Source organism: Monodelphis domestica, chromosome 4 (genome assembly GCF_027887165.1).
Source record: "Monodelphis domestica isolate mMonDom1 chromosome 4, mMonDom1.pri, whole genome shotgun sequence".
NCBI classification, from domain to species: domain Eukaryota; kingdom Metazoa; phylum Chordata; class Mammalia; order Didelphimorphia; family Didelphidae; genus Monodelphis; species Monodelphis domestica.
The window spans coordinates 118,690,169-118,716,335 of record NC_077230.1 but is presented as its reverse complement, the minus strand read 5'-3'; the positions used below and the strand labels follow the sequence as shown (position 1 = coordinate 118,716,335).

Genomic DNA, 26,167 nt, shown 5'->3' with positions numbered 1-26,167 from the left:
AGGTAGTTCAGTAGATTTAGAACCAGGAGGTCCAGGATTCAAATCTGACCTCAGATACTTCCTAGCTATGTAATCCTAAGCAAGTCCGTTAACCCCCATTGCCTAACCCTTACCATTCTTCTGCCTTGGAACCAATACACAGTATTGATTCTAAGATGGAAGGTGAGGGTTTAAGAAAAATTAAAAAGAGCTGATAGTCTCAAGATATAATGAGCATGCCCAATGTGGATTCTGTTTTTGCTTCACTAGGTTTATTTGTCACAAGTGTTTTCCCACCCCACAAAAAGCAAGGGACCTAGAGAGGGAGGATAAGCATAAGGTGTACACACACATATATATACATAATGAGAAAACACAAAGTAAGACAATTTTGAAAAATTACATGTTAAACTTAGTATCTATTTAAAAAACAAGACAAGTTCTACATAAAACAGAGACAGGAAATTTCAGGTAAAAACTTCTCCTGTCCTATAAGGTATATGAAAATGCTTATTTTACTTGATGTTTAAGCACAGAATCTCTAAAAATTGGGGGGCGGGGAGCATGAATGCATACAATTATATGCTCATCAAATGGGTACATACAAACTGAGAAAGATAGCCAACAAACCAGATGACAGCTAGATCCAAGCTGAATTTAACAGATAAAATTTAATAGGGATAAATGCAGTCTTGTACTTTGGTATTAAAAAAAATCTGCAAGTATAAGATGGTGTAAAATAACTATATAACATGAAATACTTAGGAATCTACCTACCAATACATTCATGGGAATTATATGAATACAAATACAAAACCTTCTTTTATGGCAATACAGAAAGACAAATAAATGTAGAAATGCTGCTCACAGTTAGGTTGCTGAACATATACAATAAAAATGACACACTACCTAAACTGATTTACTTATTCAGTGTCTAACAATCAAATTACCAAAAGGTTATTTTAGAACTAGAAAAAATAAAAATTACGAGGAGAAATACAAGGATGTCAAGAGAACTGTGAACAAAAGTGGGGAGAGGGTTTATAGTAACACATCTCAAATTATATTACAAACAAGCAATCACAAAAATGGTTTTATACTAAGCATATGCAAATGAACAGAGTAGACCAGTAGTTAATAAACCTGATGACACTATATACAGGGATAATAGCTCACTATTAGGCAAAACTGCTAGAAAAACTAGACAGCAGACTGGCAGAGAGTAGGCATAAATAAACTCACATCTCCCAATGTATACCAACATCATCTTCTAATACTTACCAGATGCAGAACTAAAAGGTGGCATCATAAACAAATTAAGAGGAACAAGGAAGAATTTAGTTTCCTGATCTATGGAGAGGAGAAAAGTTCATGACCAAATAAGATAGAAAGGATGTTGGCAGTAAGATCCTTCCTAACTGTGTGACCCTGAGCAAGTCACTTAACCCCAACTGCCTAGCCCTTGTCATTCTTCCACCTTAAAACCAATGCTTAATATCAATTCTAAGGCAGAAGGGAAAGATATTTTAAAAATGCTTTGCAAATGTTAAAGTACTATATGAGTTATTATTACTACCTGATATACATTACAGCACTATGCCAGGAAAAACAGAAAGTTTAAGGAAGACACACACTATCATTGCCAGCCCACTGCTGTGGAAAGAGAACTGGATCTGAAATTAGAAGAGTACAGTTCAAATCCTAGCTGTTCTTTATAAAGCTGGGAATCCACAAGCCAAATCACTTAGCCTCTCTTGGATGTGATAGTCATTTATAAAATGAAGAGGTGGCCTAGATGACCTCTGAGGGTCTCTGCAGCTTTAAATCTAGAATCTTCAAGGAGTTGATTACAGTCCAGTAGAGGAATACAGAATGAAATTATAGATGAGAAGGTGCATATGGGCAAGGACAGTGATAGGTGAGTTGAGGAGGGGAAAACTGTAGTGTTGGCAAAGAATCAAGGGAGGCTTGATGGAAAAGGAAGAATATGAATTGAACTTTTAAAAAATGACCCCCAAAATCACTTAAATATAAAATATATTTTTATTTAGGAATTTGTTTAACTCTTACCTAGGCTAAAAATTTAGGATGGCTAACCCTGTCTATCTCTTACTTCAGAGACCTTATAAAATGCTATTTTTAAAATGAACATAGGTCCCCTGAGAGGGAGGTGATGAACCCTCTAAAGATGGGGAGAGGTATATTTTTGGGGAATGGCCAATTTGGAAACCTATTTTATGGGCTTTGCTTTTCTTTCTTCTTCAATTAGAGCAGAGGACCTAGATAAGGAGATAATAGAGAAAGTGCACTGTGAATAAGTTAAAAATATTATTTAAAATATATATGTGCATATACATTTATATATAATAAAATGATCTTCCTATTGTAATGTTGTGGAGGAGAGAAAATGGGGAAAAGTCTGCAGCAGAGCTGGAGAAGCCAAGACTGCTGAACTGTCAATCAAGGAGGACATTCTAATTGGAATGGTGACCAGGAAGGACCCTTAAAAAAGGAACAGACAAGCTGAGGAACTTGGTCTCTTGCCCTTGGGACAGAAAGGAGAAAGGACAGAAAAGTCCTGCTCTCTGGTTTCTCCCTACAATATTCAAGTGACTGAATCTTCAAACCTGTTGACCAATTTCCCAAAACCCTAGACTCTATTCCACCATCCTCCAATTTAGGAATAATTTTAGGATTAGGGAAACCTGAAACCCTCTCTCCCCTCAACTCCTCTACTTTTCCCCTTCTCCTAAATAAACCCCTTTTGTTTAAAGTTATTAAAGAGAGAGTTATCTGTCTGTTATAACAAAATACTCACTCAAAGCAGATTTCTGTAGAACTAATTTGATGGGGAAAGGGAGGAGGAAGGTAGGAGAGGAAAGACAGTGGCAGAAGAGAGGGAGGAGGGAAGGAAAGGAGGAGGCTGGCAGATCTGATCCTTAATTCACCATCTTAATACACTATACATATGAGAATTTCAGTTTTAGAAGAAAATATTTTTTGCACAGCATCCTCCAAACTTGTAAATTTTTATTTCATCCCTTTTGGAAGCTATTTTTTCATTCCTATTATTGCAAGCTATAAAAGCAAATACTTTTTAAAATGATAATATAAATAGGTTTGAAATAAGAAATTCTGATACAGTGATCAAGACAATTCCAAAGCACATATATAAGATGAAAAATGCTATTGACTTCAAAAGAAAGAAATGATAGGAATCTGATTACAGATCAAAACATAATTTCTTTTAACTTTATTTTTCTTGATTTTGGGTGGAGGTCTGCTTTCTTTGGCAACGTGACTAATAAGAATAGGTTTTATATGACTTCTGCATATAATCTATAGCAAACTGTTTTCTTGAGAAGGGAAGAGGATTTAGAACTCAATTTTTTAAAAAATGAATGTAAAAACTGTTTTTACAAGTAATTGAGAAAAAAAAATTTTAGAAAAACAAACCAACCACTATTGCCTTTAAAATCTATTTCTGGCCTAAATTAAGTGTTGGTCCCTTATAACTAAGAAGCCAAGCAAAAGGAATAAAGGGCAAGCATCAGAGATTTTCTAAAAGGTTTCCAGAACACATAAAACTCTCTAGACCTAGGTAAATAGAAACAGAGGGGGAATACTGTCATATGATAGCATGACAGCTGACATGGCCATCCAACAAATCCCAAGAGAGCTAGTGGTTATAACCATTTGGGGGAAGGAGGGAGACCTATCAAATACTGAGCTCTTAATGTAAGGACAGAAGGTACACAAAGACTTGGAGAAATAAGAAAAGAGTGAATTACTGCTCATTTTATCAAGGAGGGGCCTCAATCTCTGCAGAGAAGCAAAGAAATATGTTCAAAGTTTGATGTTCATTTTAAAAACTTAAAACAAGCACACACAACTTAAGATCAGAGGTTCTTAACTTTTTTTTCTTTTTAATGCCATGGACCCATGCAATGTCTAATTAAGTCTCTGGAACCTCCCCAAAATAAATTCTTTAAATACAAAAAACATATAGGATTACAAAGGATATAAATTATATAGACATAAATTATTTTTTAAATATTTTTTAAAACAAGTTCGAACCCCAAATTAAGAAACGCTAATCTAGATATTGAAGACCTCAGTGATGAAAAGCTCTAAGTAGATACAGTATAAAGCTTAGCTACTATTCAGTCGGTTTTAGTCATGTTCCAATTTTCTTGACCCAACTTGAGGTTTTCTTGGCAAAGACATTGGAATAGTTAGTTTGCCATTTCCTTCTCCCTCATTTACAGATGAGGAAGTTGAAGCAAATAGGGTTAAGTGACTTTCCCAGGGTCACACAGCTAAGACATATCTAAAGCCAAACTTGAACTCAGATCTTCCTGACTCCAGGCCTGGCTCCCTATACGCTATCCCAGTATAACACTATATTGGGCATTCAAAACATACAACCAATTCAGACCACAGGACAGCAACAAGTGAAAATTGAAGTAACACCAAGGCCTCAATGAACACTCCATAAATAATAACTGATAAAGCCAAATGATGAGGGTTTCTTTTAGATGGACTAGAAAAAGGAATAAGCAGTTTTTTTAGCCTAGACTGAGACAAGTAGAATCTAATGATTCCCTTTGGCACCACTGGTAGATCCAACAGACAGGGGAAAGGAAAGGGGAAAAAATGAGCCAAGACTATGGAGAGAAAAAAAGGAAGGAGAAAAAATGAGAAAAGAAACACAGACGTAAGGATACTATAGACTCTTGATTGCTTACTGCCTAAAGTTACACACACTATAAAAGTATATACTTAGGTGTGTACACATACATATATATGCAACTTGGTTACACCATTTGGAGTTTTTTTGCCAAAGATACTGGAGTAGTTCTCCAGCTCAACCTGAGCAAACTGGGTTAAGTGACTTGCCCAGGATCCCACAGCTAATAAGCATGTGAAAATTCATGAACTTTAGTTTCTCCTGACTCCATCCCCAATACTGCATCTACTGGGTCATCTAGCTGTGGGGCTTGTGTGAATATGTATCTGTATGTGTGTGTATCAAGAATCTTATTTTTAGGGGGCAGCTGGATGGCTCAGTGGATTGAGAGACAGGCCTAGAGACGGGAGGTCCTAGATTCAAATCTGACCTCAGACATTTCCTAGCTGAGTAATCCTGGACAAGTCACCTAACTCCCATTGCCAAGCCCTTACTATTCTTCTGTCTTGGAATCAATAATATTGATTCTAAGGTGGAAGGTAAGGGTTTTTTAAAAAAATCTTATTTTTATATATGTATATATGAGAGAGTAGGAACAGAAGGCTAAGGACATCCTGGGCCAAAGTTTTGCCTTGGGCCAGTCCCAATGTCAAAAAGCAAGCTCCTACTTGCTAGGTAGTCCAAGCTCTTCTTAGCTGCCCTCTTAAATACATGAGACTCAGTGAAGTCACACATTTGATTGAAGCTCTAAAGAGAGATTTATCTGAAACTCTCTAGTCACAGCTGTTCTTACTAAAGATAAACCATTTTTATAAGGAGTCAAAGGAGGAATTAAGAGATAAAAGAAAGAAAGGGAAAAGAAGGAATCAGATGTTCATTTGTTTTTCAATCTGTTTACTATTATATTTAATGTCTACATCTTTCTAAGGAAAATGAGCTAAAATGGAAGAGAAAGGAAGGTTCTTAGATTAAATAAGAACTGAACAAAAACACAAAAAACAGAGCAAACATTTCTACTTCATTTACCATGGCCCCTTGAAAAATTAAGAGACAAAAACCCTTTAATTCTACACAGTGTTAGGAAAAACCTTCTATATTGCTACAAATCAATTACAACGTGACACCGTTGTTTGTAAATTACATTTAGGCTTTCATTTGGTGACTTCTGACAAAATGGCAGAGTACACCTAGATTAGAGACTGAGTTTTACAACATAAAACAAAAAACTTTTCTAGAATTAGTACATCAATGAAAAATCCACAGATTTATGGTTGCTTCAATAACATTCAAATAATGACTCTAGTATTAGTTCACTAAGGGTGTTGTTTTCTTCATTAGTGAAATGGCATCTAAAACTCTTTGAATTTTTTTTTCCATTTTCACATTTAAACTTTTAATAAAGTTCAAATGAGAATAACAACTAAACTATTAATGCAAAAGATAGAGAGCATCAAGAACATAAAAGACTATTTTGGTTATGTAAAACTAAGGTTTTTAAAAAAGAAAATCCACATCCAGAGAAAGAACTGTGGGAGTAGAAACAAAGAAGAAAAACATATGATTGATCACATAGTTTGATGCAGATATGATTGGGGATATTGACTTTAAATGATGGCTCTATTGCAAATAATAATATGGAAATAGTTTTTTAACAATGATACATGTAAAACCCAGTGGAATTGCTCATTGGCTCTGGGAGGAAGGAGGGAAGAGAGGAGGAAAAGAACATGAATCATGTAACCACGGAAAAATATTCTAAATTAATTAAAAAATGAAAAATAAATCAATGCAGCCAAAATTACATGGAAAATGGTAACTAGGAAGAAATTTTTATAGCAAATTTCGCTGATAAAGGTCTAATTTCTAAAATATATAGGAAACTGATTCATATTCATAAAGAATAGGAGCCATTGCCAAATAGATATTTATGAAGAAGAAAAACAAACCGGGTGTCGTATTTTTTAAATGCTAAGTTAGAGAAAAAGTGACAGAGGCAGGAGATGAAACTAGTTCTTCTGCCTCCAAACCCAGTTTTTTTCCCCCATTAGATTTGTGGTTCCTGAGAAGAATTCACATTCATATTGTACTTTTTAATGTTTACAATTGCTTTCCTCGGAACAACCATATAAGGTAAGTAATGCAAGTATTAGCCAGATTTTTTTTTAATCAGATGAGGAAACTGAAGATCAAATTATATAACTTTTCTATTTACACAGTCTCAAAATTTCAGGATCAGAAGTGAAGCTGATGTCTCCTGAGTCTAAATCCAATACTCTTTCTGCTATTCCATAGTGCAAACACAGCTAGTCTTACTACTTACTACTCTTTTCAAGTACTAACCTTTTAATTCTTGCCCTTGGAAACATGACATTAAGTGAACCCTATTAAGAAAACCCAAACAGGCTTTGAAACTCCATCTAAGAACATAAAACTTTTCCCATTCCCATGCTGATGATGATGGGAAAGTGCCAAGTAACCCAGAAATGTATGTTCCTAGACAGAGATTAATGTTTTTATTAAAAATGAACTCAAAAGGTAAGTTACAAAGACATTGTTTCAATGATTTTAAAAAACGTAAATACATATCTTGTATGTTTGGATAACGCTGAGTTCAGATCACCCAGGCTAGAGTAACTAGACCCCAAAGATATTTACAGAACTTGGAAGTAACTGTTAAAACTTTGTGGGTACCTACTGAACAATCATGCCAAATGGGAGCAATATCCTGAGACTAAGGAGGATCAGTGCCCTGATTATCAAAAAAGGAGGACATAGGTGCTTCAAAGATTAGAATGATCATATCTGACAACTATTCCCAGAGAAATTCAAGGACAGATTATTAAAAGAGATGGGGTTTGTGAACACTTAGAAAGATTATGAATCATCAGGGGTTCACTAAAGGGGGAAAAAAAAAGATAGGCTAGACTAATCACATTTACTCTTCTATCAAATTACTAGGAAAGCTAAGTATACCATAGTGTGAAAAGCATTAACTCTACTCAGAAGTTTGAATCCTGGCTGTTGGACTTCTGAATCTACACATCTGTAAAATGAGGGGGTGGGACAAGAACTCAAGAGGCTTTGTCCAGCTGTCTTCCCACAGCCCTCCAACAATAACCTAAATCCTCTTGTTAGCACCCCCTGTGGTGTCCTCTCCCCACTACTGTAACCTGTAGTCTGGGAGGAGGGAATGTTGTTACTCATACCTTCAGGTTTTAAAGCAAGTATGCTCGTCTACTTGAAAAGCTCTCAACAGTGAGTTTACCTTAATAGTCAGACAGTAGATACAATTGGCTTGAATCAAAGACATTACTAAGATGGCACTGCACTAGCTACCAAACATTTCTTTCATAAATCTTTCATAAATCTGGGGTCTCCAATACCAAAAGTGGTAGAGAAGGTAGACACAAATACAGAGTACAATAACAGTGAGGCACATACAAGGAAGACACAAAGCCAAGGCAACTCCCCCATCTGAAATTCCCAGTTGCCATCCTCCCCAGCCCCCACCTCCATTAAACATTTATGCTAGCTGGGTCACTCCCTTAGGCTCCTCTACCAACTCTGCAGCTCGGGCTAATTCTCAGTCCTGATGCCAGAGTCACACTCATGGAAGCTGCTTAATGCCTGGGTCTCTCTCCACAGAGAAATGGATTTCTGCCCCTTACTAAAGTATCTGAAGTGCTTCAACTGTGCCTCAACTTCTCCAACTCTCAGACCATCCAAACCCCTCTGGCTCAGCTGACTTAGCTTCTTAAAGACTTCCTAGGTATGGCCAAACCTGGGTATGGCCAGTTGCTCAATTTAGAGAATTCCTGGACAGATTTGCCTAAGTACTTCAATAGCAGACTAATACCCTCTTCAATTTGCCCCTTATTTTCAGTGGTTACATCAACTAAGGAGGGAAGGAATAAAATCTGCCCTCTATGCCCAGGAGACCAAGTGAGTCAAAAAGTTTATGGAATGTGAAGCTGCATTGAGAGGTACAGGAAATGACAGCCCTGCACTATTCATTGCACTATGCCTAGTCAGAGTAGCTGCAAGCTACTTTGTCAAGCTCTGGATGCTAGATCCTAAGAGGCTAATGACAAGCTAGAGGGTAGTCAGGAGGGTATACTTACTATCACTCTACTAAGATCTGTTAAAAGAAAGAAAGTCCGTTAGACTCGAGAAAACAGGTGAGGAGAACATTTACAACAGCTGTCTTCAAACATCTGAATGATTACCCCTTAGAAGAGGAGCTAAACCTGTTATGTTTGGCCATTGAAAGCAAAACCAAGACCAAGGAGGTCAAGTTAGAGGAAGGCAAATTTTAATATAAGGAAAAGCTTCCATAGGACTTAGAAACTCTATTGTTAAACCACACACACTATGTTGTATAACTATTACTACTCTACAAAGAGCTGTTCCATAAATAATATTTAAAGAAAAAGAGGAAAAAATTTAAATGGCCTAGAATTAGAATGTGCTACCTCAGGCGCTCCCTAAGACTGGAGATCTAGCTGCAACAGAAGGGTGAACACCCTTCAAGATGTACTTTGGATAAGGACCAAACTGGATAACCTCTGAGGTTCTTCTCAACTTGGGGATTGTAGGATCTTACCTTAATGAAAAGATAAAAATATTTAAACATATTCTCATCCTAGCCAGATCTGGTCTCACACAATTGGGGTGATGGGGTCATTTATTACTTCAATATTTTTATAAATCAATAATCTGGAATCAATGATAATCAATTTTAAATTAATTTTTTAAATTATTAAGATTACATAATTCGAACATTATCACTACCCAAGGCTATTTTCAATACTAAGCTTTTTTCTCTCAAAAAAGAATATCAGATAAGAAAATGTCCTGTTCGTTTTCTTCCTCTCTGCAATCATGCTATTTCTCCTCCAAGCTGCCTTATTTCTATTCAGACCACTTCCATCTTCAGTTACCCTGGTTCATTACCTAGCTACTATCCTTGGTTTCCCTCTGTAATAAAGAGATACTTGGAGATAAAGATTCTACAAGAGAGTGCCTATTGATCTAATTCTAGATGGCTTATAGATCAAGATTACACCTCTCATCTCAAGAAATAATCAGTTGCCATGTCATAGTTATTAGGAGATATAGAGCTAGAAGAGCCCTTTGACATCAGCTAATCCAATTCCCTCAGTTGAGGAACTGAATTCCAGAGAGGTCAGACATTAGGTTGGAACTTGTCCATTCTATTTCCAATTATCTCCAATCTGTCCCATCACTTTTCTCCACTCATATTACCATTACCATCACCACTCTCCTTTACTTCCTTCTCACCTTTCCCCTTGGCCATCCTGCTTCCAGTCTCTCTCTCATAGTTTTCCAAATTATTGGATCTAAACATTTCACTCCCACATTCAAAAATCTGCTGTGGTCACCCTAACCACAAATTGGCCTCAAGCAACCTCATTTCCTATCTCTATCTATCTAACATCTATCTAACTATCTATCTATCTAACATCATTTCCTATCTCTCCCTCTTCACACACTCCGTATTCCACCCAAAGTGTCCCAGAATTAACAATGCCTCTCCCCTTACCTCAGTAATTCATTAAACTTAGTCCTCTCTGGCTAGAAAGCACTCTCTCATCTCTATCCCTCCCCCTCAGAATTTCGTCTTTTTTCAAAGGTAACTCAGGTACTGACACCTCCATGAAGCCTTCTCTTATCCACCATACGCACCACTTGGCTTCATGAACTCTACCTCCTCCAAAGACCTTGTGGACTCCCCAGCTCTGGCAACAAGTATTTCCTAGGTGAATATGTGTGTCAGGCACTGCACTAAGTGCAGGGATACAATAACAAAAATAACAGAATAACAATGAGAAATGAAACTTTTCCCTCTCTTCTCAGCATCTAGCCCTGTGCTTTTCAAATAGCAGGAACTTATTAATAATGTGTCAAATTGAATTTGGAATCTTAAAAAATGAGAAGTAATTTAAGAGAAGACCTGAAAGAGGAAGTACCAAATAGTCCTGACCTAATTTTACCTATATTCTCCAAACAACCACCTCAAGCTAGCTCGATTCAAGTCTCAGCCAACACCAAAATCAAACCTGGCCCCCTACAATAAGATTCACTTCAGGGTTTTTACCTGTAGGCACCATTAATTTTAGGCCCCTATTCTTACTCTGACCTCAGACCCTCACTAGCTATGTTACACGCCCTACCCCAGCCCAGTAAATAACAAGTTTCTTTCTTACCAGGATTTTTAAATACTAGTTCTGCCACTGCCTAACTACTTGTGTGATCTTGGGCAAATTACTAAATGTCTATGCATTTCATTAATGAACAGATTAGACCAGATGACTGCCAACGTCCTTCCAGCTCTAAATCTATGATCTTACAAACATAAAACACCTGACCTTCAAACCCAAATCAGCTTACTTAAAAATAAGGTCCATTGTTGGCAATTTGGTACCTGTTTTAAGAAGACTGCCCTCTATAGTAAGGGTCCCTCACATCTGCAGGAAGGAGAGAGTAAATGGGGGGAAAATTCTTTACTTGATTAAAAAAAAAAAAGATGCTCACCCACTCTTCCACTGAAGAGAAGAAAAGAGATAACAAAACAAAGGCAGCTTCTTCCTGTTCCATTACTTTGCTAGATTAACAATTACCTGATGCTAGATATACCATCACTTTGAAAGTCCAAATATCCAATTTACTCAAGAAGATAATGTGTATCTCAAATGCTGAATTTGAGTTTGTTCCTTGAGACAGAAAAAGTAATTTTTAAAAAAGATAAATATAAAGACCTCATAAAATAAAGATCTGCTAAAGGAAAAATATATAGCAATATTATTATGGTAGTGTGTACTGGTAATATATTTATATCAACAAATATCCAGGCTGAACAACAACTACCTAAAAATATTCTCATGAATTCAAACACCAAGAAATCTAAATATGTTTTGATTGTCTGTGACTAAAAATGGAAGAAGACAAGTAAAAGGAAATTTGGCCACCTAGCAGGATCAACATTTGTTTCCTTGAACTTTGATGAAGAATAAAATAGCCTCCCAAAGGAACTGATTGTAGCCTGGTCATTTAGATTACATAACACTGAACCCTACTGAAAAAGAAGGGATACCACTCGTAAATATCTCAAAGCATCTGTAGTAATTGTATAAATAACCATTTAGAATACATCCTGAATTTCCAAGGAACTAAATTCTCAATAATAAGAATGACTTTATGAAGACTTATGAAGATTTTGGACCTTTTGAGAGGCAATATAGTTTGATGATAGAGGGATGAAGGATGAGAAAAACTTGGGTTCAAATCTCATGTAACCCAAGCCACATTTGACACTGGGCAAATCACTTAAATTCTGTGTTTCCACACCTATAAAATGAGAGTGGAACCTGATGATCTGTAATGTCCCTCCCATCTCTCTTTTATCCTATGAACCTGAGAAACCAAAATTCAAGGATGATAAAATGTGTACAAACGAAAATCACTCTAAAAAATGAGAAATCTTCTTTTGAACTCAGGAACACAAGTTAACATATACCTGCAAATCAAAGATGCAAAGTTTTACCAAAATACCATGTGCCAGTCAAAAAATCATTTGTAAAGCACCTAAGAGACCTGATTATTTTTTTAGTCCAGCAGGTAGAGGCATGGCATGGTATGGCATGGTACAGCAAAATCTAAGAAATGCTATACCACATTACTCAAGGTTTCTCATTTATGATTGTTCCACAAAAACTTTCAACACCACCAATATGGATTATATCCATGACTGATTTTCTCAACATCTCATTCAATTCTCATTCAAAAATAAATCCTCAAGCACATCATCAATTTATAGCATCACCTTAAGCACTGAAGGGGATACAAAGAAATACAACACACATCCCTAACTACAAGGAATGTATATAGGTTTACCTTCTTTCTTCAGCACACAATGCAAAAGCTAAACAGAAATACAAGATAGTACCAAATGCACTCATTAATGACACTAAGTACTAGAAAAATTCAGAACAGTAAGTTGAAGTGGTAAGAGAAAACTTGGGGGAGGACTGATGGCTTAAACTGGGCATTAAAGCAAGAACAGGAAAAGAATAAAAAAGAGGTATGTTTGAAGCAGCTAAATGGCTCAGTGGATTGAGAGCCAGACCTGGAGAGAACAGATCTTGGGTTCAAATCAAGTGTCAGGCATCCTAGCTGTGTGATTCTGGGCAAGTTACTGAACCCCAAATGCCTATCCCATACCACTCTTCTATCTTGGAACCAATACTTAGATTCTAAGAGAGAAATGATAAGAGTTTTAAAAAACAACAACAAAAAATGTAGATTCTCTGGATAGGGGAAATAGTAAATAAGAGGCATCAGTGGAACAGTAGACATTATATTGTAGTTATATGCTATATGAGAGCAACTATCCATTACCTTGGGGGTAATTTCAAGACAGTATGAAAGAACACAATTAAATATAGCCATAGTCTAACATGGGGACTTCATCATTTATTAACTTTCAGAAATAATGGCTATTTCACAAACACAATATGAAGCTTAACAGAGAGAACTTTGGGAAAGGAACAGTTTTTATACAGGCAAACATCTTTAAAAGACTAGGTTATTGTTTATAGACTGAATTCAACTGTTCTTCATTAGGAAGGGCACCCAACAATCCAAGCTCTGTCCACAATAGGACCTTGTTACCATGTCTGAAGAACAGTTTTCAATGACTGCTAAACACATTCATAACACTTTGCCTCTATCATAACAGAGACACAAACTGTGTAAAGAAGCTCAATCAAGAGCTAGTCTATTAGATAGTGCCACAAATGCTACAAAACTGCTGTAGCCTAAAAATTTAATAATACCTTTAGATATACAGAATATGTATGCAAAGTAAATGCACAATTAATTTTCTACCTAGCTACAAAAACTGGACCCTCTTCATTAATTACCTTTATTTAAAATAAATATAGAATCTTTACTGTATATTTGGTCATGTAACAGTATTTATACTTGTAAGGGTCAATGATCTAAGCAGAAGAGTTAGTGAAGGGTCACATATAAATCAAGATCTGCTAACTTTATAGTTTTTTGACTCAAAATACAATATATTCACCAAGAAATATTAATGGGCTAAGAAGCTCAAATTACCTGTGGAATAGCCCTAGAGACTTATGCCCTCTCAAATCTAAATCAAGATGACATTTCACAATAATAAATATAAAGACAGACTACTTGAGTTTAAAACAAAAACAACTCTGTCCTACCATTACCAGGAACAAACTTTGGAGAAGGTCAATGACAAAAAGGTTCCACATAAAACCAAAATATTTAGAGCAGCACTTTTTATGGTAGGAGAGAACTGGAAACAAAGTAGATGCCCATAAATGTGGCAACTAGCAAATTATAATACATGAAAATAATGGAATATTACTGGGTGAAAAGGAACAATGAACACAAAGGATACAAGAGGCATGGAAAGATTCTGAAGAGCAGATGTAAAACCAATGTAAATCTAAGCAAGCAAAGCCAAGAAAACAATATACATGACTGTTACAATGTAAATTAAAAGATCAACAACCACAAAACAATCTGAACTAAATGTTACCAAAGTAAAAAGAAGTTTGGATTCACCTGCAGCTAGAGGGAAATTTATGCTGTACTTAACATCAAATTTTTTTAACCAATCAATATTGCAGAATTTTCTTTTTTTGAAAAAATTATTTGTCAAAAGGGATGGCTCTCATGGAACAGACTGGAATACAGGAGGATCCAGTGACAAAAAAAAGTTACATCAATTAAATACAGTATTTAAAAAAAAAAAAGCATACAAGATGAGAGATCTGGATTGGCAATAATTCACCTGATGGGGAAAAATGTTAACTTTACCTAATTACAAGCTCACTGTGGACCTACTTTGCCACAGTTTGGAAGGGGATGGTATAGAAGGAACAGGGGAAAAAAATCAGAAAATCTGTTTCGAATCTGAACTCTAATACTTTTTGGCCATGTGACTTTGAATAACTCATTTAACTGCTTGGGCCTTCAGTTTCCTTATCTATGAAATGGAGATTGCATAAAGAAAGATCATATTAGTAAACAGATGTCAAAGTATTCTGGAAACTGTAAAGCTAGCTCTAGACAAACAAGGTATTATTATATGCTAATCATAATGTTCATATTAATATGTCTTATGTATCTCATTTTAGTTGGCTAATAACCACTCATTTCCATAAAGCCTTAAGTTTTATAAGGCACCTTCACCTTCAGTCTTCTGAGGCAGGTAACATTATTATCCCCATTTTATAGACAAGAAAAGTCTCAATGAGGCTAAGTGACTTAGCCATTATCCCAGCAAATATTTGAACCATGTAATTCTAACTCTAACAAGATGTTTCCACTACTAATACAGATGTCTAATTGGCATAATAGAAACACTGTGCCCAGATCATGGGAAATAATGGTCCTATCATACTCTGAAGTTATTTTATTTAATTCTGGTACCATATTTTAAAGGACATTTTAAAATTAAGAGTTTTCCAAAGCAAGGATATCAAGAAAGATCATAGATTTGAAACTGGAAAGAACTTCAGAAATTATCAAGTCTAACCACTTCATTTTACAAATAAGGAAACTGAAGCCCAGGATGGGAAGGTACTAAACAAAGGTCATACACTAAACATCAGAGGGTGAATTGGGCCCATGTCTTTGTACTCTGGAGCCAGTGCACATTCCATTGTTCCATTGTTTCCTCCCCAAGGTTGAAAGGGCTAAAGTATCCAGGGAGAAAAAGGCAAGAGTAGAAAAATGATCATCTGAAGGACTATCATTTGGAAGCAAGAATACATGTGTTTTGTATTACACCTTCAGAGAAGGAACTAAAACCAATGGATAAAAGTTTCAGAGAAACTATTTGACTCAATATGGTCTAACAACGAGGGCTGTTGAACAATGGGAATACTTCAAGAAGTAGTGAACATCCCCTTCTCACTAGAAGTACTAGAAGTAGAGGTACAATGACCATCTCTCACAAGTGTAGATGAAATACCTGCACTGGAGGGAAGGTGGATCTTAATTATCTATAATTTCCTCTCCAGGCCTAGGACACTAAGAATACCCCATTTGGGGGCAGCTGAGTGACTCAGCAGATAGAGAGCCAGGTCTGGAGAGAGGTGGCCCTGGGTTCAAATCTAAATTCAGATACTTCCTAGCTGTGTGATCCAAAGCAAGTCACTTAATCCCAATTGCCTAGCCCTTACCCTTATATTTAGTATCAATTTTAAGAAAGAAGGAAGGTTCATTTTCACAAGTTACATATAGATAGAAAGATATGTAGATATATGCTTATATGAAATCATCTTGTATATTTGACACTTAAAATCTGAGGAAAAAAGATTCTTAGATCTTTACCCATTTTCTAGAAAATCTTTCAATTATGTATTTTGCAATGTTTGTTTCTATTAGCTTCCAGGAGACAGGCCTTGTCCTACTTTAACCTTACAATGAATCTCACAATTATCAAGCATACCAAAAATATTAATAAATACCTCTGAGCCCTATACTTATATTATTCTATGGTTAATAATTTTTGTCATTAGTGATATTCCATTAACTAATAAAGCTGTTAAAGTGAGGATCTATTTTTTCTCATTTTATCACACTGAATATTAGTAAATAAGATACTTCAGATTAGTTAAAGTCAACTAAAATCTGAATCTAAACCAATGATCAAAATCTGATCCTTTTCAATAACATGTTAATTATTCTTGGAGAAATAATTTTTTAACCTCCCTATGAAAACTACAATATAAAAAAAGGCACAAAAATTTACCCCAAAAAATTATGTTTACTCTAGATTTGCCTCCGGACTTACTGAAATTCATTTGACCAGGACTACTGAACTAATTAAAGCATCAAATATAAAAGGTCTATGACTTCAAATTTTTACATGCAACTAATCCAAAAACATTTTGATCCTGGTCTTTTACTTATATTAGTAAGCTTGAGTTTACAGGTTAGTGCCAAAGGCTGATGCTAGGAGACTTGGATTCTCAGTCTCAACTCTTAAATAAATTTACTGTGTAAACTTAGCCACCTACTCTGCTTGCCACTTCAATTCTAACAGGCTGATGAAGTATTTGCCACCTCCCCATTTCAAAAGAGGGTATAACTGAGTTTATTATTAGTAAAAGGATGTAAAAGCTTTTGCTAAAAAGTCCCTTAAAGAGGTTGCTTTTACACACATACACACATGACTTTTTTAGTCTAGAATCTATTCCACTTACATTAGCCAACAACAGAAAATAAACTCCAGGAGCTGAGGTTTGAGAAACAGCTGCTAAAGAGGGAGAATCAAATTCTTACAGGGATTATATATAACAGCCTACCAAATTTAGATCCTCCTTTGGAAATGTTACACATGATCAATTATTCTGTAATTTACTCAATAAATTATCAATTATTTTTCTTGATGCCACTGGTACATTGCTATCCCCCATCTTAATGACGAAGACATTAAGGCATTGAACAATTTAGCATCCTGTCCAAGGTCTCTCTGCCAGCCTAGGCAGGAACCTGAATTTGAAAAGGCCTGTGGCATCTGCACATGGTAAGCACTCAAATATTTCTTGGTGATGCTCCCTCCTTCCCACTACTGTTTCCCAAAGGATTAAAGCCTGTGCAGCTCACATCATTTCAATCCACAGAAAATAAAAATAATTTGATGAAAGGCTTACAAGGTTCAAAAGCCTAAGAGAACAACTGCCATTTCAAATCATGGAACTAGCCCATTAGTCCTGTTATTATTACAGAGATCTTACTTTACTCCTCCCTCCAATTTTTATTTTAGAGGAGAAAATATTAAAAACAAACTATGTGTCACTATGAAAATAAAAAATCATCTGTCAGTGAAGCTCAGAAAAGAGAGAGCACAATTCAATTAGTCCCATTGTACCAAGCTAGACTATCATGTAAGATCACACTCTGATCTCAGACCTGTTCTGCAAATATCAAGAAATAACAAAGGCAAGTTGAAAGGGCAAGAGAGAGCTTAACTCAGCAGTTTTCCAGTTTTCAGGGTTCTATTAAGATACTGTGGGGGAGGGAGGATAATTCGGAACACGAAAGGGGCCCATCCCATCCCGCCCGGTCAGAACTGCTCCCCTGCCTCAGCCATCGCTTTGTCTAGTCCGGTTTCACAGCAACCTAGCCTCCCGACACTTCCCTCCGGGTCTTTCTTCACATCACTTCCACTGAGTTGTATTCTCCCCTCCCCCCCATATCCCCTCCTCGAGCTCATTTCAAACTGAGAATGATCCCGACTCCCCTCTCTCCACCCAGAAGAGGCTCCTCGAGGTGGGAGGGTCTGGCGTTCTTTGACTATGTGCTAGGAGGTGGGGAACACAAAGCCTCCCTACAAAGATCTCACAAACCCCTCGGAATTATTCTCCACCGCCCCACACACACCCTTCTGCATCCCTCCGCACGCCAGCTCTGCAATCAAACGATTAACCAAACAATGCAACCTGCCCCTCCACCCCCCAATAAGATACACTCTCACTCGCTCCTCTTCCATCTTCTACCAGCAGGGCTGGGTTCCTCCCCTCCACCCCCAAGTGCATCCGACAGCTGAGGAGGGAGCGCTTAGCAAACACGCGCACACATACCCAGGGGGCCCGCGGCTAGTCTCGGGAAGGGGAGAGTGGGCTCCGCGGGGAGGGAGGGCTCCTTTCAATCTCATCAGCCCCGACTCGACTCTTACTGCATTATTTGGTGGTGGCGGTGGCGATGTTGCTGCCGCTGCTTAGCAGATTTCTTCCCTCTCCCTCCTCCTCCTCCACCCCTATGAGGCTAAGGAGCTTGGTACAGGGCAAAAAATAAAAGGCCCAGAGCGCATGCGCGGCGATGCCTGGGACCGGCGCGCCATCCGCTCCACCCCTCATATACCCCCTCCTTTTTCCCTTTTCCCTTACCAAAGGCCGGGGCCGACCATAGAGAGGAGCAAAACGAGGACCGCTCCCGGGGTGCCGTGATGCGCATGCGCAAGTCTGGCGCCTAAATCAGTTAGGTTAGTGGGTGTGGCTCCCGATCCTCTCGCCTCCTCATCCGACTCAAGGGGTGACCCTCACGGGGACCCGTAGAGGAGATAGGTTCCTTCAAAGAAATTGAGTGGTGCAAGGCGAGTACCAAGGACAAAGGCAAAGCCAACGCTAGATTCGGAAGGAAAGACAAGGGTCAGAGGACGATGGTCACAAAACCTCTGAAGGAACAGAGGGCACAGTCAGTAAAGAAAAAGAGAAAGGGGGTAGAGGGGAGGTCCGAGAAAAACGAGTCCGACCGCTTACTTCCTTCCGGGCGTGGCTTGGGCTGGCGTAAGGTACTTTTTGCTTCCGGTTTCCAAAATCATCTTTTGTTTCCGGGTTGCCGGGCAGCTGCCTGGGAATTTCTTAAAAAGGAGTTGGGGCTTATTGGGATAAGAGAGCGCTTCCTTATTCCTTCTCACTGGATGTTGCCCCGCTATCTGTAAATGGTCCAGCCTCAAAGGAATGACAACTCCTATTCCCCTTCCCTCTTCCCTCCTTCCCCCCGGAGTAGATATTTACGGAATCCCCTAAAACCTTGTTGGCTGGTCTCACCTCGGTCTATTGCTGTTTCCCCTCAATCCAGTCCTCCCGGGAGCCAAACGCGGAAAAGAAAGGCTTCACAGAAGTCACAGCCAACGGGCTAGATCAGGAGTGACGGACTCCCGTCCGGGCTGTGTCAGTAAGAGCAGCCAGCATCTTGGTAACGCTCCCATCCTTCATTTCATATATGCCTCACAGCAATTTGTGAGGTAGGTGTATCGGTTTTCGTAACTCTTATTTTACAGATGAGGAAATTGAGGATTAGAGAGATGATGTAGCCCAAACGTGGGCACACAGCTAGTACGAGGCAATTAGGAAACCCTATATTCCAAGCACCTTACTAGGTGCTGGAGATAAGACGACACAAAACTAGCCACTGTCCTCAGAGAGCTTACATTCTATCAGAGGGACAAGTGCATATCAAACAGAAAGGATATAGAATAGTTTTATTGAGGAAAGGACTGAAAATCAGAAAAGGTATCATGTACACCTTGAGGTTAGTGTTGAAATAATTCGGGGATTTTTGAGTGGCAAAGCTGAGAAGTAATGCATTCCAGACATGGAAGACATCCAATGCAAAGAATGGAGAAGGAATTGTTATAGGTTTGTGTATGAGAAGCAATATGGCCAGATGGAGTGCCTGAAATTGGGTAAGAGGTTATGAAACTTAGAAAGTTCTTTGTAGACAAGTTGGGAAAGGTTTTAAATGCCAAACAGAAGAATTTTCATTTGATCCTGGAGATAAGAGAGCCATCGAAGTTTATTCGTTTGGGGAAGGTGTTTAAGGAAAACTTTGACAGACAGTTAAGTAGGAGGTAGATTAGAGTGGAGGGAGAACACAGATGATAAGAGTCTAAAAAGTGGCAGTAGCTATGTTAGTAGAAAGGAACATAAGGAAGTGATGTGGTGGTAGAAGTGACAAGATTTGTCAACTTATTGGATATTTATGGTGAGTACAAATAAGGATTTTTTGCCAATTTGAACCCAAGTAACTTAAAGAATGATAGTGCACTCCACAGAAATGCAAGTTCAAAATAAAGATTGATTTAGAGGGGAAAGTTAATATGTCCTGTTTTGGACATGTTGAGTTTGAAATAGGATATTCTGTTCAAAATGTCTAATAAGTAATTGTTTAAATAAGATGAGTTCAAGAGCCTAGGGCTTAATTGAGAATCATCTGCATAGTAATGATTGTTAAACCCGTGTGAGTTGATAGTGGTGAGGTCACCAAATGAAAGACTAGAGTGAAGGCACAGTTGTAAAGCTTTGGATACACCCACAATTAGCTGGCTGGAGATGGATAACAGTCCAGCTGAGGACAATGAGAAGTACTAGTCAGGCAAGTAGGAAGAGAATGGAGACAGCTTTGTTGCAAATTTTCAAAAGGAAGAGAATATCTAGGGGGAAAAAAGAATCTTCAATATCAGATGCTGCAGAGGTCAAGAGTGCTGAGAACTGAGAAGAGTCTAAGATTTAGCAATTTAACTCATTGGTAACTTTGGAGAGCACATTTGAAATTGAGTGATGAGATTGAAAAAATAAAGATGTTGCAAGAGGTTGAGAAATGGGTAATAGCAGAGGAAATAGAGACCTGTTTTAAGAATAGAAAGCTTTTTTGTAGGAATTTGTTAATAAAAGAGAGGAATACTATAGTGTAGTAACTTGAGAAGATAGTAGGGTCAAGTCAGGGATTTTTAATGAGGAAGGGAGACCTAGCTATGTTTGAAGACAGCAAAGAATCAGGTGATAAGACAAAATTTAAGATTACAGAGAAAGGGAGAAATGACCGTAGGGTTGCCTGTGGTTGGAGAAGGACCACTTCTTTTCAGAGATTGAAGTAAAGGAGATAATTTGTAACGTTCTTTAGGAGTTTCAAATTATAGTGAAGGGGAGAAGGAACATGGGGTGTATTATTTCCAAGTCCAGGTTCTTAACTAAAAGGGGCAGGAGATGTTGATTAGAGGGTTTGAGGAGAAAACAGAAGGTTTGGAATAGTCTCATTAAAGAATGGGATAGAAAACCTATTAGAAGAGAGTAAAAATATGCTAGTGAGTGCTTAGTTAAGCTTAAATAACTTAAATTTGCATTGGATCTAGTCAGCATAGTTACATGATTTCCATGTCTCTTCAGTGGTAGTTGAGTAGGGACATAGGAGACAGACGGTTGAAATAATCTAAGATTGGGTGTAGCAATTCCAGAAACACAAGAGAAAGAGATTTTAAATTAATTTATTATTAAATTATTTATATTAAACAATGAATTTATTAATAAATTAAATTTTAAATTGAATTAACTTTAGGTGAAAATTGGGAAGGAAAGAATATGAAGCAGAACAGAGGATAGCCTAGAAAAAGTATTGAGGACTAGGGAGGGTTTGTAAGTCACCATGAGAGCAAAGAATAGATAGATTTATGGGGTGTAAGAAGAAATGGAATGGTAGTTTATGATGAGATAAAGGAATTTCAGAACAATGTCACAGAGGAATTTTAGGACTTGACATGGCAACTAGATAGCACAGTGAATAGAGTGCATGACCTAGAGTCAGGAAAACCCAGTTCAAATCCAGCTTCAGATACTTACTAAACAAATTATTTAACATCTTCTCACCTCTGCTTCCTCAGGTGTTAAATGGGGATCATAAAGTGCCTACCTTACAAAGTAGTTGTTAGGATCAAATGATATTATATTTTTAAAGCACTTGATATATAATAGGAGCTTAATAAATACTTGTTCCCATCTGCCTTCCCTTAGAAGTCATCTAGTCCTACCTTCTTACTTTATACATTAAGAAACTGAGACCCAGCATGATTAAGTGACTTGCCTAAGATCACACAAGTAGCTAATGGCCAAGCAGTGTTCTGAATTCAGGTTCTCTGATTCCAAAGCCAATATTTACAGGATTTACATAGGAAACAGCCCCTGCCCTTAGGAATAGTCAGAGCATCATAGAATTTGGAATAAAAAGAGATTTTAAAGATCATCAAGTCTAGTTGTAAATAAAACACATGAAACAAAATAATATAAAGTAGTATTGAGAAATGGCAGTCAGTAAAGCCAATTCAACTTTAAACATTAACAGAAACATCATACAAAACAAGTGAAGTTACAATCACTTGCTGAATTCTACATTGATGAGTCCCATTTCTAGAGTGTTTTATGTTATAGGAAAATATGTTTTAGGACTGCATTTTAGTAAACATTAAAAGATAAGGAGTATGTCATAGAAAAAGTAGGATGGTATAGAGATTTGAAATCATGCCATACAAAAACCATTTGAATAAATTGGAATTCTTTAACCTGCAAAAGAGAAGATTTAATGGGGACAAAATGAAGAGCTATCATTTGAAGAAGGGATCAACCCTTGTTCATCGTGGTTCAAATAACAAAATTAGAAGCAATGGACAGAGGTTTCAAAGAGACAGGTTTCAGATAAATATGTCAAGTCAATAAGCATTTATTAAGTGACTACAATGTACCAGACACTATTCTAATCACTGGAGATTCAGAGAAGAAGAAAAAGAAAGTCCTTACTCATATTCTAATAGGGGAAACTACATATCGTCATGAAAAAACAAGATATATAGATGATAAATTGGAGGTAATCTCAATGGGAAGGCCCCAAAATTAAGGAAGACTTGGAAAGGCTCCTTACAAAAGATGGCATGTTAATTAATGAAATCCTTTCAGATAATTAGAGTTCTCCATAAGTGGAATGACCTGCCTCAGGAAACAGTGACTTCCTTGGCATTCCAGGCATTGATTGTTTGTCTTAGATATTACAGATGGAATTCCTAGTCAGTTACAAATAGATGTTTGACTCCTAAAATTCTAACTTTAGCATCCTTTGAGTCTAAAACTTCAGCCTTAAAAGTGGTTAGAATTTGAGATAATATAGAAAAACGGTGCTCATGGCTAAGAAACAACAGCATTAAGAAACATGGAAGTTCAGGAATAATTGTAAGTCATGCAAGGAACTTGACAGAAGAAAAGGGTACATGTTCAATAATAAATGAAGCCAATAAATTTATTAAATATATTCTATATGTAGGATACTATGCAAAGCAATGAGAATACAAATGCAAGCAAAAAAGACAGTCCCTACATTCTAGTAGGAAAAAATAACACATAAAATAAAGCTAAAAAGCAGGGAGGTGAAAGGTAGTCACATGGGGACATAGTATAGAAAAAATTCCAGCAAGTCATGACCGGAGTCCAGAAAGGAATGAAGGAATAAATATGACTTGCCTAGCATTTTCTTTAAATGACAGGTCTGGAAGAAACTGACCAATCAAAGGAAGAGGCCACAGAATCATAGGTATCTTCCAGAGCAAGATAGCTGCTAAGTCATGGTGAAGAAAGACATCTGAAGAAGAACCCAGAGAAGAATGAAGAAGTAGAGACTAAATAAGATTGTGAAAATGCTTTGTGATCATAATGCATCATGAAATTGATGCTGGACTTTTGAAGGCAGTGCAGCCAGAGCATAAGCCCAGAAACACTTGGAAAGGCTTTGAATACAGCTCTAAAAATTGATTGCATAGTCTCTTGTCCAAGAGCCAGGCTACCTAAGTTTAAGAGGCTCATCACTAGGGCAGCTAGGTGGCTCAGTGGATAGAGAGCCAGGCCTAGAGATGAGAAGTCCAGGATTCAAATATGGCTTCAGACACTTCCTAGTCGTGTGACTCTAAGCAAGTTACTTGATCCCAATTGCCCAGCCCTTGCCAATATTCTGCCTCGGTAGTAATACTTAATATCTATTCTAAGATAGTATGGATTGTTTAAAAATTAATAATTCTAAGATGATATAGGTTTGAAAAATAAAAAAGCTTATCACCATAAGACTAGCTATTTGATGAGTATTCAGCCCCGCAACTCATAAAGACTGTACAAAGAAAGAGTAAGACATGAAGGGATTTTAATCTGTCTTGTGGAAGGGATTAGCCACATTAATAAAATCAGAGATCCTTGAAGTATTAGAAGTGAAGTATAAAAATGAAAATATCTCATTTGTTCCTTAAAATGACTGTGAGATAATTGGTACAAAGATTTCTATTCCCATTTTGCAAATGAGAAAACAAGCTCAGAGATTAGGTGGTGTGCCCAAAGTCAAATAGCTACTATCACACAGTTAAGACTAAGAATCCAATATTCTGAATCTTGAATATAGTCCTGAGAATCTGATGATTTTCCCACCACTCCCTGGATATGCAGAGTTTGAGAAAAGTCTTGAAAACCAAACATAGGAATTTGAACTTAGTGTAATGTGAAATGAGCCATTGTGGGTTCTTGATTAAGGAAATGAAATGATAAAAAATGTTTTAGCAAAGTCAGCCAGGTAGCAGCACTACATCTAATGAACTAGAAAAGAAACATAACTATAATCAAGGAGAGTCTTTGAAATTCATTCAGAAGGTGATGTCAAGGCCTGGACTACACTGATGGTAGTGTGTGAAGATTAAGGTCAGCAAAAAAAGATTTCAAATGCAGAATGTGAAATTGCATGACAAAGTTTCAGGAAGCCAAAAGAATAAGTAGTACCAATATCAGAAAAAGGAGAAAATAGATGTCAAAAGTTCACTTTGGGGCATGATAAATTTGTGGTAAAGGCAATTGAGAATATGAACTCTAGTCTTTGTAAGTCTTCATAAGTTGCTGAGTGGCTGAAAATTCATTAAATGGATAATCTTTATGATAAGTCTCTTTGAATTTGGGTAGGCTGGCTCTCAGACCAATGACATGGAAAATATAGATTTGAGAAGCATTTGCATAGAAGTAATAGCTATAGCCATGAAACTGGAGGAGCTGCTTTAGCCAAGAGTTCTTCAGCAGAAATGCCCTCTGTTTTATTGTCTCCCAAGCACTATCAAAAAACATTCTATGATCTTAGACATAAAATAAATGTTACAAATCAATGAAGTACTTTAAATCATTCTAATTTTTTTTTTCTAACAAGACCCTGAATAGTAAATTAAAACACAATTTTGGTGCTTGACATGTCCTGCATCTCCTAACTCCTTGAAAAAATGATTCAGGATGCTATGTATACCTTCTCATCTTTATAGACTCACAATTTGTTGTCCTGTGTTTGACCTATTGTTTTAGTTTTGGCATCACTCTCAATGTTTTTCAACATATTTTTAACTATCCTCCATCCTCTGCCTACATTTGCTTTGAAGTCAATGGGTATTAGAAAGTGTGATTCCATAGAAGCAATGATGAAGCATGATACCTATATACTGTCATAGAAATGATAGTGTAAATTGAAATGTATATTATTTTAATGTAGCCATTTTAGGAGTTTTGGGGGGATGGGGGAGAAGTGGCTGTGTATATTTGTTAAAGGATTTTGTTTTTCTTTCTCCCCCCCCCCCCAGCATGAAAAGGGAAAAATGAGTCAGAGAGAAAATGGATTTTTGTAACTTGAGAATTTTTTAATTTAATTTTTAAAATTAAATTGATTAAAAAATAAAACATTGCTCAAAAAAAATATATATATATATATATCAACTTAATTTGGAACATCTTATTAAGTCCTTGACAAACTTTTTTATCCACCTTATTTACTAAAACAGATATTATCACATAGTAAACAAAAATTATCCTCCTTGTGAAATTCTTTTTTCCAAGTATTTATTATGAATACTACAATACAAGATGATTAAATGTCCCATGAAATTAATCTTTATTTCCTTTGGATGGAAGACCAACTCCTTAATTTTCCCTTCCAAAGAGAACCTGTGACCTATTCTTCCCTTTAGGTACAACTTACATGTATCTTCTGGTTTCCTTTGTTATCAAGAATTTATAAATCAAGTCTTCAGTAGTTTGCCAATTCACTGGTTAAAAAAAACATAAACTTTGAGAATCAATTATTTCCAGAGAGTTA

The 26,167-nt window shown here is 36.9% G+C and overlaps 1 protein-coding gene and 1 long non-coding RNA gene across 15 annotated transcripts in view; one reads left to right on the top strand and one right to left on the bottom strand.

Annotated features, from left to right (window-relative positions):
- The window catches only part of CLASP1 (cytoplasmic linker associated protein 1), a 355,336-nt gene extending 336,320 nt beyond the window's left edge, over positions 1-19,016 (bottom strand). For 11 of the 14 annotated variants that reach the window (XM_056793738.1, XM_056793737.1, XM_056793739.1 and 8 more), the window contains exon 1: positions 18,325-18,586. The gene's annotated coding sequence lies outside the window, so the exon portion shown is untranslated. Of the gene's footprint in view, positions 1-18,324 lie in introns of all 14 variants that reach the window. The other 3 variants (XM_056793731.1, XM_056793732.1, XM_056793733.1) reach the window with 3 other exon arrangements.
- On the top strand, positions 19,007-25,197 carry LOC103095843 (uncharacterized). The gene is made up of 2 exons (XR_467351.3): positions 19,007-19,490; positions 23,550-25,197. It is a non-coding gene; the product is annotated as an uncharacterized LOC103095843 (long non-coding RNA).
- Positions 25,198-26,167: the final 970 nt, after the last annotated feature.